This window comes from Salvelinus sp. IW2-2015, unplaced genomic scaffold (assembly GCF_002910315.2).
Source record: "Salvelinus sp. IW2-2015 unplaced genomic scaffold, ASM291031v2 Un_scaffold655, whole genome shotgun sequence".
Lineage (NCBI taxonomy): Eukaryota > Metazoa > Chordata > Actinopteri > Salmoniformes > Salmonidae > Salvelinus > Salvelinus sp. IW2-2015.
In genome coordinates this window covers 136327-148867 of record NW_019942590.1, presented here as the reverse complement: position 1 = coordinate 148867, position 12541 = coordinate 136327, and the positions used below count along the sequence as shown (strand labels likewise).

Below are 12541 nucleotides of genomic sequence, written 5' to 3'. Positions count from 1 at the left end.
AGGACTGCCATGCGCTACTAGTCGCTGGAAATATTGATCCAGGTAATCATTACATCCTGACTAGACTGGCCACGTTACGTTTGTAGCCAGCTGTTAAAATAGAACTGGGTTCTATTTGAGACGGTTTACGACATGCAAGTCGTTTAGCTAGCTTGCTGTTGCTAGATAATAGTCCTTGGAGATAAACATAGGATTGTTATTTTACCTGAAATGCATATGGTACTTTTTTGTTGTTGTAGAATTTGGACCCATACAAAATCGTGTGTTCTCTACTCCGACAATTAATCCAAAGATTAAAGGGGACACCTAATTTGTTTTTATGACTTTGTTTCTCAGTTTTGGGAGAGAGAATTAGAGAATTTGCACTGCAAAATGAGGATCAACAGCGAGTGGTGGAGGTAAGGACCTTCACTTGTTTTTTCATCAATATTGTTGAACAGTCTGTTACTACTTAGGGGGCTTTCACACCGAATTTGTTTGGTACAGTTTTCCAACTCTGGTGCTTTACCCCCTTAGTTCAGTTTGTTTGGACTGTTGTGAACTCTGTCCGCACTCTGGAGGGCACTAAACAACGCACCGGGGTTCGCTAACAGAGGGTGCTCCGATTCAATTCGTACAGTGGGGCTGTTCACTGCAGGTGAGAATGCAGTTCGGACCAAACACAGGAAAATAACCAGTCGTGCAGTATTGTTGGTTGTTTGACTGCGAGCATTTGATGAAATGCTTGCTGCATCATAACTTGATATCTCAGAAACATTATTTTTAGTAGCAGCGCATTTGAGTGCATCCGATGCAGGTTAGGGGAGAAGGGGGGCTGTACCGGAGATATAGGCTACTGAATATATCCTATCCACATTGCAGTTAGAGCGGCTATTGCGTTTTTCCCCCCCCCCATATGAAAACCAAAATGAAAGTAATTTGAAGATTGGGACAAGTGATAATCATAGATGGATTTAAGGTGAGCATTTTTGTCCAATAAACAAATTACTTGCATGGACACATGGTGTTGTTTGGGAGTTTTAGTTTGACATTTGGCATTGTGAAACTAACCAGACCAAATGGGAAAATAAATACAATGTATCAAATAATCGAACTCTGATTCGAACTATAGCACAAATCTGTGTGTGAAAATGCCTTTAGACTCAAATGTTACAGAGGACCTTGTTTGCAGGAATCTGGCTTTGTAATTGTATGTAGTGATTTATTTTTATTGATGTAGACGTCATTTTTTTATATCTCCTACGATGTAGAATGTATCCCGGGATCTGTTAAGTGAACTGTGGACATTTGGTGACATGGCAACAGAACAAAGTGCACAACTAACAGTAAGTTCATTATCTTTGACATAAGCATAATTAATCCTGTGTGTATTTCTGATGGCAAGTGCCTTTGAGAGCTTAATGTCAACCCCTGGTAAGTCTGTTCAAGCTAGAGCTTGTTGAAATGGTCATTGTTTGTTCATTTCCAGGAAGTTCAAAAGTCCATGAAGGATCTCATGGAGGCTCGGGAGCATCTCGTGCAGGAGAGGGATCATTTTTCCTTGGAAGTTGAAGAAACGGAGAAGGCTCTTGAGGGGGCAGAGCAGCTTTTATTGGAGTAGATACTGTATGTGTGTATAAGTGTGTGCTTGCTTTTAATGTAAATGTAATTATAAAACATTTTGTATATTTCACCTAATTCAATTTAAGTTGTTAATACTTGCAAAAATAGTTGTTTTCACTCAGTCTTATTTGAATTGTCTGGAAGACTGCAAATGTAAAAGCGGTTGGACTGCCCGTGTTATTTTAGCCTGGGTACCAGGGTCGTCACTAGTTACCACAGCCACAAAGTCATAAACCCCCACATACAGGATTAATAGAATTTCTCTTAAAATCTGATTTTAAACCTAATCACACTGCTAACATTATCTCTATCACTATCTCAAAAAGGGTTCTTTGAAGATCTTATAGGGGTTCCCTCAGTTTCAATCCCCTATATTATACATCAGGAACCTTTTCCTTTTAGAATGCATAGACAACTCCTCTGTACCCCCTGGAGACTTTGTGCCACTATTTTGATCGGCCGCTGACCATATGTCATAGCCTACACTTGGTATAGTCTACACTAATAAATTTAACTGGACTGGATGATTTTACCAGCATTGCAATCCAATGCATGCATGATTTATGCAATAAACAGATGTATTGCGGCAATTTTGGGGCTGTGCTACAGAAGGCTATATTGGTCCGCCAATACAGGACTAGTAAAAGGCCCAGTGCACTCCTTTTTTTTGTATATATATATATAGATAGATAGATAGATAGATAGTACCAGTCAAAGGTTTGGACACAGCTACTCATTCATGGGTTTTTATTTTTACTATTTTCTACATTGTAGAATAATAGTGAAGACATCAAAACTATGAAATAACACATGGAATCATGTACTGTAGTAACCAAAAAAGTGTTAAACAAATCAAAGTATATTTTTAAGGAGATTCTTCAAAGTAGCCAACCTTTGCCTTGATGACAGATTTGCACACTTTGCATTCTCTCAACCAGCTTCATGAGGTAGTCACCTGGAATGCATTTCAATTAACAAGTGTGCCTTGTTAAAAGTTAATTTGTGGAATTTCTTTCCTTAATGCGTTTGAGCCAATCAGTTGTGTTGTGACAAGGTAGGGGTGGGTATATAGAAGATAGTCCTATTTGGTAAAAGACCAAGTCCATATTAGGCAAGAACAGCTCAAATGAGCAAAGAGAAACATCAGTCCCATCATTACTTTAAGACATGAAGGTCAGTCGATCCGGAAAATTTAAAAACGTTGAAAGTTTCAAGTGCAGTAACAAAAACCGCTATGATGAAACGCTGTCATGAGGATCGTAACAGGAAAGGAAGACGCAAAGTTACCTCTGCTGCAGAGGATGAGTTCATGAGAGTTAACCACAGCTCAGATTGCAGCCCAAATAAATGCTTCACAGACACATCTCAACATCAACTGTTCAGAAGAGACTGCATGAATCAGGCCTTCATGGTCGAATTGCTGCACAGAAAGCACTACTAAAGGACACCAATAAGAAGAGACTTGCTTGGGCCAAGAAACGCGTGCAATGGACGTTAGACCGGTGGAAATCTGTCCTYTGATCTGATGAGTCTAAATTTAAGATTTTTGGTTCCAACCTCTGTCTTTGTGAGTAGGTGAACGGATGATCTCTGCATGTGTGGTTCCCACTATGAAGCATGGAGGAGGAGGTGTGGGGGTGCTTTGCTGATGACACTGATTTATTTCAAATTCAAGGCACACTTAACCAGCATGGCTACCACAGCATTCTGCAGTGATACACCATCTCATCTGCTTTGCGTTTAGTGGGACTATCATTTGTTTTTCAACAGGACAATGACCCCAAAACACACCTTCTGGCTGTGTAAGGGCTATTTGACCAAGGAGAGTGATGGAGTGCTGCATCAGATGACCTGGCCTCCACAGTCATCCGACCTCAATCCAATTGAGATGGTTTGGGATAATTTGGACCTCAGATTCAAGGAAARGCAGCCAACAAGTGCTCAGCATATGTGGGAACTCCTTCAAGACTGTTGTGAAAGCATTCCAGGTGAGGCTGGTTGAAAGAATGCCAAGAGTGTGCAAAGCTGTCATCAAGGCAAAGGGTGGCTACTTTGAACAATCTCAAAATATATTTTATATAACTTTGTTGGTTACTACATGATTCCATGATGTGTTATTTCATAGTTTTGATGTCTTCTATTATTCTACAATGTAGAAAATAGTAAAAATAAAGAAAAACCCTTGAATGAGTAGGTGTGTCCAAACTTTTGACTGGTACTGTATATCATTTTTGTTTACATTTTTTTTTCTTATTGGTTTTTTAGGGGGTGCTGCAGCACCCTTTTCTCCTGGCTATGCCTAGCTTACTTTCTAAATTCTCAAAGTGAACACATACTGCAATTCCAAACACATCTTAACTTTGATTTCACATCTCAAAATACAACAACTTGCCTAGCTAAATGTTTGTTTTTYACTTTGCTATTCTATTTGAGGGTCCACATGTCATGGAAAATACTAACTTTATTTCTAGCAATGAGCAATGGCGGAGTTGTGCCTACAAAAAGACGCCATTGCTATTTAACTCTGTTGAATGTTGAGATTGCCGAAAGGCCAGTCTCTTTGGCAATGACAAGGAGTGAAACGTTAGCTGAAGAGACATGGTACTCAGTGTACAGGTACTAGTGTTTTTTAGCTTTTCGAAACAATTCAATTTGAAACATATTCATACATTTTCATAAATTGAAATATTATATATATAAAATAATTAATCTCGTTATTTAATTCAGGTCTGTTGCTATAATGGTTWAAAAAAAAAAACTTTTTATCTTAGTCGACACTTTTGCACAACTCTTATTTTGAAAGTCATTTGGAAGAAACGCTGCCTACCGGAAGTTAGAGGCGCATCGTTTACACATAGTGCTTGGTGCTAGTTTTTCCACACACTGCTATTTGATTGACTAACAACACTCAGGCAAGCACCTATCTTTGTCGGGATGAACTAAAGTAAGAAACCATACATGCTTTTTCTCTTTTGTTCTAAATAATCCCTGTGTTATGACTGCTGGCAAAATATACTGAAACAACTAATTACATTCATTGCCCCTCCTAGCCTTGCTAGCTTAGCTTGCCATTGCTAGCTATGTGTACATGTAACCTTTGCTAGCTAGCGTTAGTTACCTACTGTGAAAAAAAAGCATAGGATGCTAGATTACATTTACAAGACAGTCAAGTGACCGCTTTAACAATGGAAATACATGGCATCAGAAGGGAGGCGAGATCAGGTAGGACCATTCTAGCCAATTAGAGGGCAGATAGCGCCATAGAGATAGATAGGACTCATCTTTGTATCTGTGCCATCATAGCGTCTGTGACAGCATGGGAAGCGCCACAGAGGCCATCCCCATTTTAAAGTTGTCAATTTTCTTCTTCGTTGGCTGATTGCTCCCAACTCAAGGCAATCAAATTGTATTGGTCACATACATGTGTTTAGCAGATGTTATTGTGGGTGTAGCGAAATTCTTGTGTTTCTATCTCCGACAGTGCAGTCATATCTAACAAGTAATATCTAACAATTTCATAACATATACCCAATACACACAGATATAAGTAAAGGAATGGAATTAAGGATATATACATATATGGATGAGCAATGTCAGAGCGGCATAGACTGATACAATAGAATACAGTATATACATATGAGATGAGTAATGCAAAATATGTCAACATTAGTGACTAGGGATTTCAAGTCTATGTATATAGGGCAGCAGCCTCTTATGTGCTAGGGATAGCTATTTAACAGTCTGATGGCCTTGAGATAGAAGCTGTTTTTCAGTCTCTCGGTCCCAGCTTGGATGCGGTCCCAGCTTTGATGCACCTTTACTGTCCTCGCCTTCCAGATGATAGCGGGGTGAACAGGCAGTGGCTCGGGTGGTTGTTGTCCTTGATCTTTTTGGCCTTCCTGTGGCATCGGGTGCTGTAGGTGTCCTGGAGGGAAGGTAGTTTGCCCCCGGTGATGCGTTGTGCAGACCTCACCACCCTCTGGAGAGCCCTGCGGTTGCGGCGGTGCAGTTGCAGTACCAGGCAGTGATGCAGCCCGACAGGATGCTCTCAATTGTGCATCTGTAAAAGTTTGTGAGGGCTTTAGATGCCAAGCCAAACTTCTTCAGCCTCCTGTTGCGCCTTCTTCACCACACTGTCTGTATGGGTGGACCATTTCAGTTTGTCAGTGATGTGTACGCTGAGGAACTTGAAGCTTTCCACCTTCACTGTGGTCCCGTCGATGTGGATAGGGGGGTGCTCCCTCTGCTGTTTCCTGAAGTCCACGATCATCTCCTTTGTTTTGTTGACGTTGAGTGAGAGGTTATTTTCCTGGCACCACACTGTCAGAGCCCTCACCTCCTCCCTGTAGGCCGTCTCGTCATTGTTTGTAATCAAGCCTAGTACTGCTGTCGTCTGCAAACTTGATTGAGTTGAAGGCGTGCTTAGGCATGCAGTCATGGGTGAACAGGGAGTACAGGAGGGGGCTGAGCATGCACCCTTGTTGAGTCCCAGTGTTGAGGATCAGCGAAGTGGAGGTGTTGATCAGTTCATATAAGGAAATCAATCAAATTAAATAAATAAATTATGCCCTAATCTATGGATTTCACATGACTGGAAATACAGATATGCATCTGTTGGTCACAGATACCTTAAATAAGGTAGGACTGTGGATCAGAAAACCAGTCAGTATATGTGTGACCAACATTTGCCTCATGCAGCGTGACACATCTCCTTCACATAGAGAGTTGATCAGGCTGTTGATTGTGGCCTGTTGAATGTTGTCCCACTCCTCTTCAATGGCTGTGCAAAGTTGCTGGATATTGGCGGGAACTGGAACACACTGTCGTACACGTCAATCCARAGCATCCTACAAATGCTCAATGGGTATTTGGTATTTTATTAGGATCCCCATTAGCTGTTGCAAAAGCAGCAGCTACTCTTCCTGGTGTCCACACAAAACATGAAACATAATACAGAACATCAATAGACAAGAACAGCTCAAGGACAGAACTACATAMATTTTTAAAAAGGCACACGTAGCCTAGATATCAATGCATACACACAAACTATCTAGGTCAAATAGGGGAGAGGCGTTGTGCCGTGAGGTGTTGCTTTGTCTGTTTTTTGGAACCAGGTTTGCTGTTTATTTGAGCAATATGAGATGGAATGAAGTTCCATGCAATAAGGGCTCTATATAATACTGTATACTTTCTTGAATTTGCTCTGGATTTGGGGACTATGAAAGCCCCTGGTGGCATGTCTGGTGGGATAAGTGTGTGTGTCAGAGCTGTGTGTAAGTTGACTATGCAAGCAATTTGGGATTTTCAACACAATGTGAGTAGGCAGGCCATGGAAGAACTGGGACATTTTCAGCCTCCAGGAATTGTCTTCAGATCCTTGTGATATGGGGCTGTGCATTATCATGCTGAAACATGAGGGGATAGCGGCAGATGAATGGCACGACAATGGGCCTCAGGATCTCGTCGTGGTGTCTCTGTGCATTCAAATTGCCATCGATAAAATGCAATTGTGTTCGTTGTCTGTAGCTTATGCCTGCCCATAACATAACCCAACCTCCACCCTGGGGCGCTCAGTTCACAATGTTGACATCAGCAAACCGCTCGCCCACACGACGCCATACACGTTGTGAGGCTGGTTGGACGTACTACTAAATTTTCTAAAAGGACTTGGGTGGCAGCTTATGGTAGAGAAATGAACATAAAATTCCTCAGCAACAGCTCTTGTGGACATTCCTGCAGTCAGCATACCAGTTGCACACTCCCGTCAACACTTGAGACATCTGTGCACATTTTAGAGTGGCCTTTTATTGTCCTCAGCACAAGGTCCACCTGTGTAATGATCAGGCTGTTTAATTAGCGTCTTGATATGCCACACCTGTCAGGTGGATGGATTATCTTGGCAAAGGAGAAATGTTCACCAACAGGGATGTAAACTAATTTGTGCACAAAATGTGAGAGAAAAGCTTTTTGTGCATCTAAAGAAATCAGCTCATGAAACGTGGGACCAACACTTTGTTTTTGCATGTTGCATTTATATTTTTGTTCAGTGTAATTATTATTATTTTTAATCAATTGGTATGCCTATATATCATTATTTTATAAGTCCAACAATGGGTGTAGCAACTAAGGATTCTACCTTTTAACCAATGTAGGCTTTATAGCCTGTGTCAAAGATTTTTTGTTGGGTTTTTCTAAGATGAGACGTGACAGTTTTAGAACAAAGTTTGTTTATTCTGAACGGTCTGGTTTTGCAACGTCTCGTGTCGGCTGTTTTATCTAAAATGTTATAAATGTGGTTTGTAATTGGTCTTTGATCTTGCATTGTCATAAAGCAGTGACATCACTTTCGCTCCAGCCATTTATTTGAACACCTGCATGTAGGGTGTGAAATGGTGAGGGAGTTCCAATTTCAAAATTAATTCACCCACGAGCTCGGCTTGAAGTCATTATTCTTGATCTTTGTTGGTTTCCTCATACATAGAGCTCGCCGCCTTGTAGTCCTAAAAAACGGAAATGAGTTACCTCTGGTTTGTTCGGCCATTCGTATGGGGGAAATGAATGGGGAAAGAATAGGGTTTTGGGATAAATGCTGAAAAACAGGCTTAGAGAGAGATCTAATATGTTTTGCTCTCTGAGATAATCAGTTAGTTAATATGTATGAATTCTGAAGCCTTTATGTGCTTGTTTTGATTACATAAATTCACAAAAGGTATGTTAGCTGATGAAGATTATAGAACAAAACGTATAAGATCTCCTAAGCCTGTGTTTACCACATACCTTATTTTCTGCGTTTATCCAAAACCTCCATTCATTTCCCCATAGGCTTTGGCCAATGAGCCATGACGGAGTTAGTGCCTACACAAATACTCCATTACTACTGCTCTCTATTGCCACCACTACCTAAAAGTGCCCCTTGCTTCCGACTCTTTGCATGGAAAACTCTTGGAAGGAGCACTAATTTTAATAGACTCCTTTGACGCACACACCCAATGCCTCCAAAAGTACCTTTTTTGGGCTCATGCTATGAGACGTAAAGAAGGAAGGGTGAAACTCTTGATTTAATGTAATGCTGCCTCATCCAGCTTTATTACAAACAGAACATAAATCACAAAAGAATGGGTCTGGCTGTGAGGGTCAGCTCAGTTCTGGTATATCTATTAGTTCTAGGGGGCTATGCCTGTGTAAACACAGCTTGGCTATGCTAATTGTAGGGCACTTGTAGTTGGGTACCCCACACTGTAGTTTGTTGGTGGAAGTGTTTCTTAAGCATTAACTCAATAATCCATTTCTAATGCCTACTTAACATTTTGAACATGAAAATAACCAACAGCTCCCTAGCTGAGTGTTTGCTGTTCTAATTGGGTAATTAGGCCTCGTGCTTGAGAGACTGAGTCAGAGAAGAGAGACTAGTAGGGCATAGTAATCATATCACATCTTTTTGCCAGCTCTTTCACAAATGTAACAATCTCCAGTAGAGGTCGACCGATGTATGATTTTGCAACGCCGATACCGATTATTGGCGGACCAAAAAAGCCGATACCGATTATTGGCGGACCAAAAAAGCCGATACCGATTTAATCGGCTGATTTAAAATAAAAAATATATTTAAAAAAAACACTTTATTTATATATATAAATAATTGTTGTAATAATGACAATTACAACAACACTGAATGAACACTTATTTTAACTTATTATAATACATCAATAAAATAAATTTATCCTCAAATAAATAATGAAACATGTTCAATTTGGTTTAAATAATGCAAAAACAAAGTGTTGGAGAAGAAAGTAAAAGTGCAATATGTGCCATGTAAGAAAGCTAACGTTTAAGTTCCTTGCTCAGAACATGAGAACATATGAAAGCTGGTGGTTCCTTTTAACATGAGTMTTCAATWWTCCCAGKTAAGAARTTTTAGGTTGTAGTTATTATAGGACTATTTCTCTCTATACGATTTGTATTTCATATACCTTTGACTATTGRATGTTCTTATAGGCACTTTAGTATTGCCAGTGTAACAGTATAGCTTCCATCCCTCTCCTCGCCGCTACCTGGGCTCGAACCAGGAACATATCGACAACAGCCACCCCCGAAGCAGCGTAACCCATGCAGAGTAAGGGGAACAACCACTCCAAGTCTCAGAGCGAGTGACGTTTGAAACGCTATTATTGCGCACCCCGCTAACTAGCTAGCCATTTCACATCGGTTACACCAGCCTAATCTCGGGAGTTGATAGGCTTGAAGTCATAAACAGCGCAATGCTTGAAGCATTGCGAAGAGCTGCTGGCAAAACGCAGGAAAGTGCTGTTTGAATGAATGCTTACGAGCCTGCTGGTGCCTACCATCGCTCAGTCAGACTGCTCTATCAAATCATACTTAGTTATAACATAATAACACACAGAAATACGAGCCTTAGGTCATTAATATGGTCGAATCCAGAAACTATCATCTCGAAAACAAGACGTTTATTCTTACAGTGAAATACGGAACCGTTCCGTATTTTATCTAACGGGTGGCATCCATAAGTCTAAATATTCCTGTTACATTGCACAACCTTCAATGTTATGTCATAATTACGTARARTTCTGGCAAATTAGTTCGCAATGAGCCAGGCGGCCCAAACTGTTGCATATACCCTGACTCTGTGTGCAATGAACGCAAGAGAAGTGACACAATTACACCTGGTTAATATTGCCTGCTAACCTGGATTTCTTTTAGCTAAATATGCAGGTTTAAAAATATGTACTTCTGTGTATTGATTTTAAGAAAGGCATTGATGTTTATGGTTAGGTACACGTTGGAGCAACAACAGTCCTTTTTCGCAAATGCGCACTGCATCGATTATATGCAACACAGGACACGCTAGATAAATTAGTAATATCATCAACCATGTGTAGTTATAACTAGTGATTATGATTGATTGATTGATTTTTATAAGATACGTTTAATGCTAGCTAGCAACTTACCTTGGCTTCTTACTGCATTCGCGTAACAGGCGGGCTCCTCGTGAGGCAGGTGGTTAGAGCGTTGGACTAGTTAACCGTACGGTTGCAAGATTGAATCCCTGAGCTGACAAGGTAAAAATCTGTCGTTCTGCCCCTGAACAAGTCAGTTCTTAACTGACTTGCGTAGTTAAATAAAGGTGTAAAAAAAAAAGAAATCGGCATCTAAAATTACCGATTTCCGATTGTTATGAAAACCTGAAATCGGCACTAATTAATCGGCCATTCCGATTAATCGGTCGACCTCTAATCTCCAGGTACAAGATATACTTCAATAACATTGAAACTGGGTTTTTATTTAAATCTTTGTTAGACCTATACAATTCAGATTCTGATTCATACACATTAGTCTGGCCTAACTTTGTAAAATAATGTTTCCACAACAGAAATAACCAGAAAGCCGGCTTTTATATTGTGTGAGTGGTCAGGGAGCCAGGGAGAAGGAACATGCATGTATTTTTTTTGATGCAGACATTGAGACATGAGCCTTGCTCTGTGGCCCCTGTCCCCCTAGGGCCTAGGGCAGTGGGATGGTTCTAGCACAGCCATGTGGCTTCTCCTTGCTCTCCACATCATTAAAGAAGAATCCCTGAATCTGAGGCCCAGGGAGTCCCAGTAGGTCTGTTTGCCCAAGCACAGATGCCTCACAATTTACTACGGGAGTAAATTCTACAGATGGGGGTCTTCCTCCTGGGGTTACACACTATCCAGTTCCCAACACGGCTGCTGGATGAGGTGCTGCTGGATGACCCCATTTTTCACCCCCTCTAGATAAAGTTGTTGGGATGAGAATGGCCAGCCCATTACATCACAGACCAACAGTTGAGAAAACAGAATGGGGTAGGCTTAATTTCTCTTGTGGCAGAACTTCACCTCCTGCTCTCTGAACGTAAGTCTGAATGCTGGGTTTTTTGGCTATGCCTGCTATTGTCTCCACTTCGGTCTCTGAAAGAACTGGAAAGGAAATAGCCAGCATCAGTTGAGAAACAAAACATGAGTGGATTCTGCATGCCATTAAATGGATGATGTGGTTTTGTTTCTCAAATGGTCAACATTGAATTATTAAACCCCTAATGTTTAATAAACGGTAGTGATACAGTTCAATGCTTTACATAACATGTTGTCTTTGCAGTTGAACTTATATAATCTTAAGAGGAATGCTGATCCCTTCTAGAGACGTTTCCCTTATCCACTCATGTCACTAACCTATGTATTGTACAGTGTTTCTGTTATATAGCCTTCTGAGGTTAAAGAACACAGAGAATCTCAGAATATGCCACTGATTAGAACTCTACTTGGCAAATGTTGTGTTTTTATCAGTGATTCCAGAGACCAGTGGAATGAGATCATATGCTGTCAGATCTGAAGGCCAGAGCACAGAGATTACATTCTGCCATGGTCTGAGAACCTTTAATATGTTTTAAACAGTCCCCCTTGGATGTTTCACATGAATACAAACAGGCCAGTCAGACGCCCTAAGGTAGGCTCAGTCTTCACAACAGTTTCTATTGTTTAGTCTAATGGACTATGTTTGTATTTTACTCCTTAAAAAAATAGTTTGTTCAAAATGATAAACTTAGTCTCGGGTGATGAAATCCACACAGAATTGAGCTGTTTTCAACTATGCCCACAAGGGGGTAGTCATATGCTAACTCAACAAGAGAGAGTTTGTCTAAGCTATGGTAGGAGAAACCCCAGTACGATTTCATATTTCTGGGGGGGCAATGATTTGCCTTAGCTTGTAAATATTTTTGGCAATGGCATCATCAACCAATGAATGTTTACTTTTCCTCATGAACACCAGGTTAACTGAACCAACAAAATAAAAATGTGGATATAAAAACATGTGATCAGGCCTGAGGTATTTTGCGGACTGCTGGGTGGACTCAAACAATAATCTGAAAAAGGCATAAACTCAGAGATATACTCCTGACTGG

General features: G+C 40.6%; 1 protein-coding gene across 4 annotated transcripts in view; it reads left to right on the top strand.

Moving 5' to 3' along the window:
* The window catches only part of LOC112068709 (protein dispatched homolog 1), an 85039-nt gene continuing 72498 nt past the window's right edge, over positions 1 to 12541 (top strand). For 3 of the 4 annotated variants that reach the window (XR_011475209.1, XM_024135906.2, XM_024135905.2), the window contains exons 1-4: positions 1 to 42; positions 337 to 398; positions 1251 to 1325; positions 1469 to 4546. The gene's annotated coding sequence lies outside the window, so the exon portion shown is untranslated. Of the gene's footprint in view, positions 43 to 336; positions 399 to 516; positions 959 to 1250; positions 1326 to 1468; positions 4547 to 12541 lie in introns of all 4 variants that reach the window. The other variant, XM_070438280.1, reaches the window with a different exon arrangement.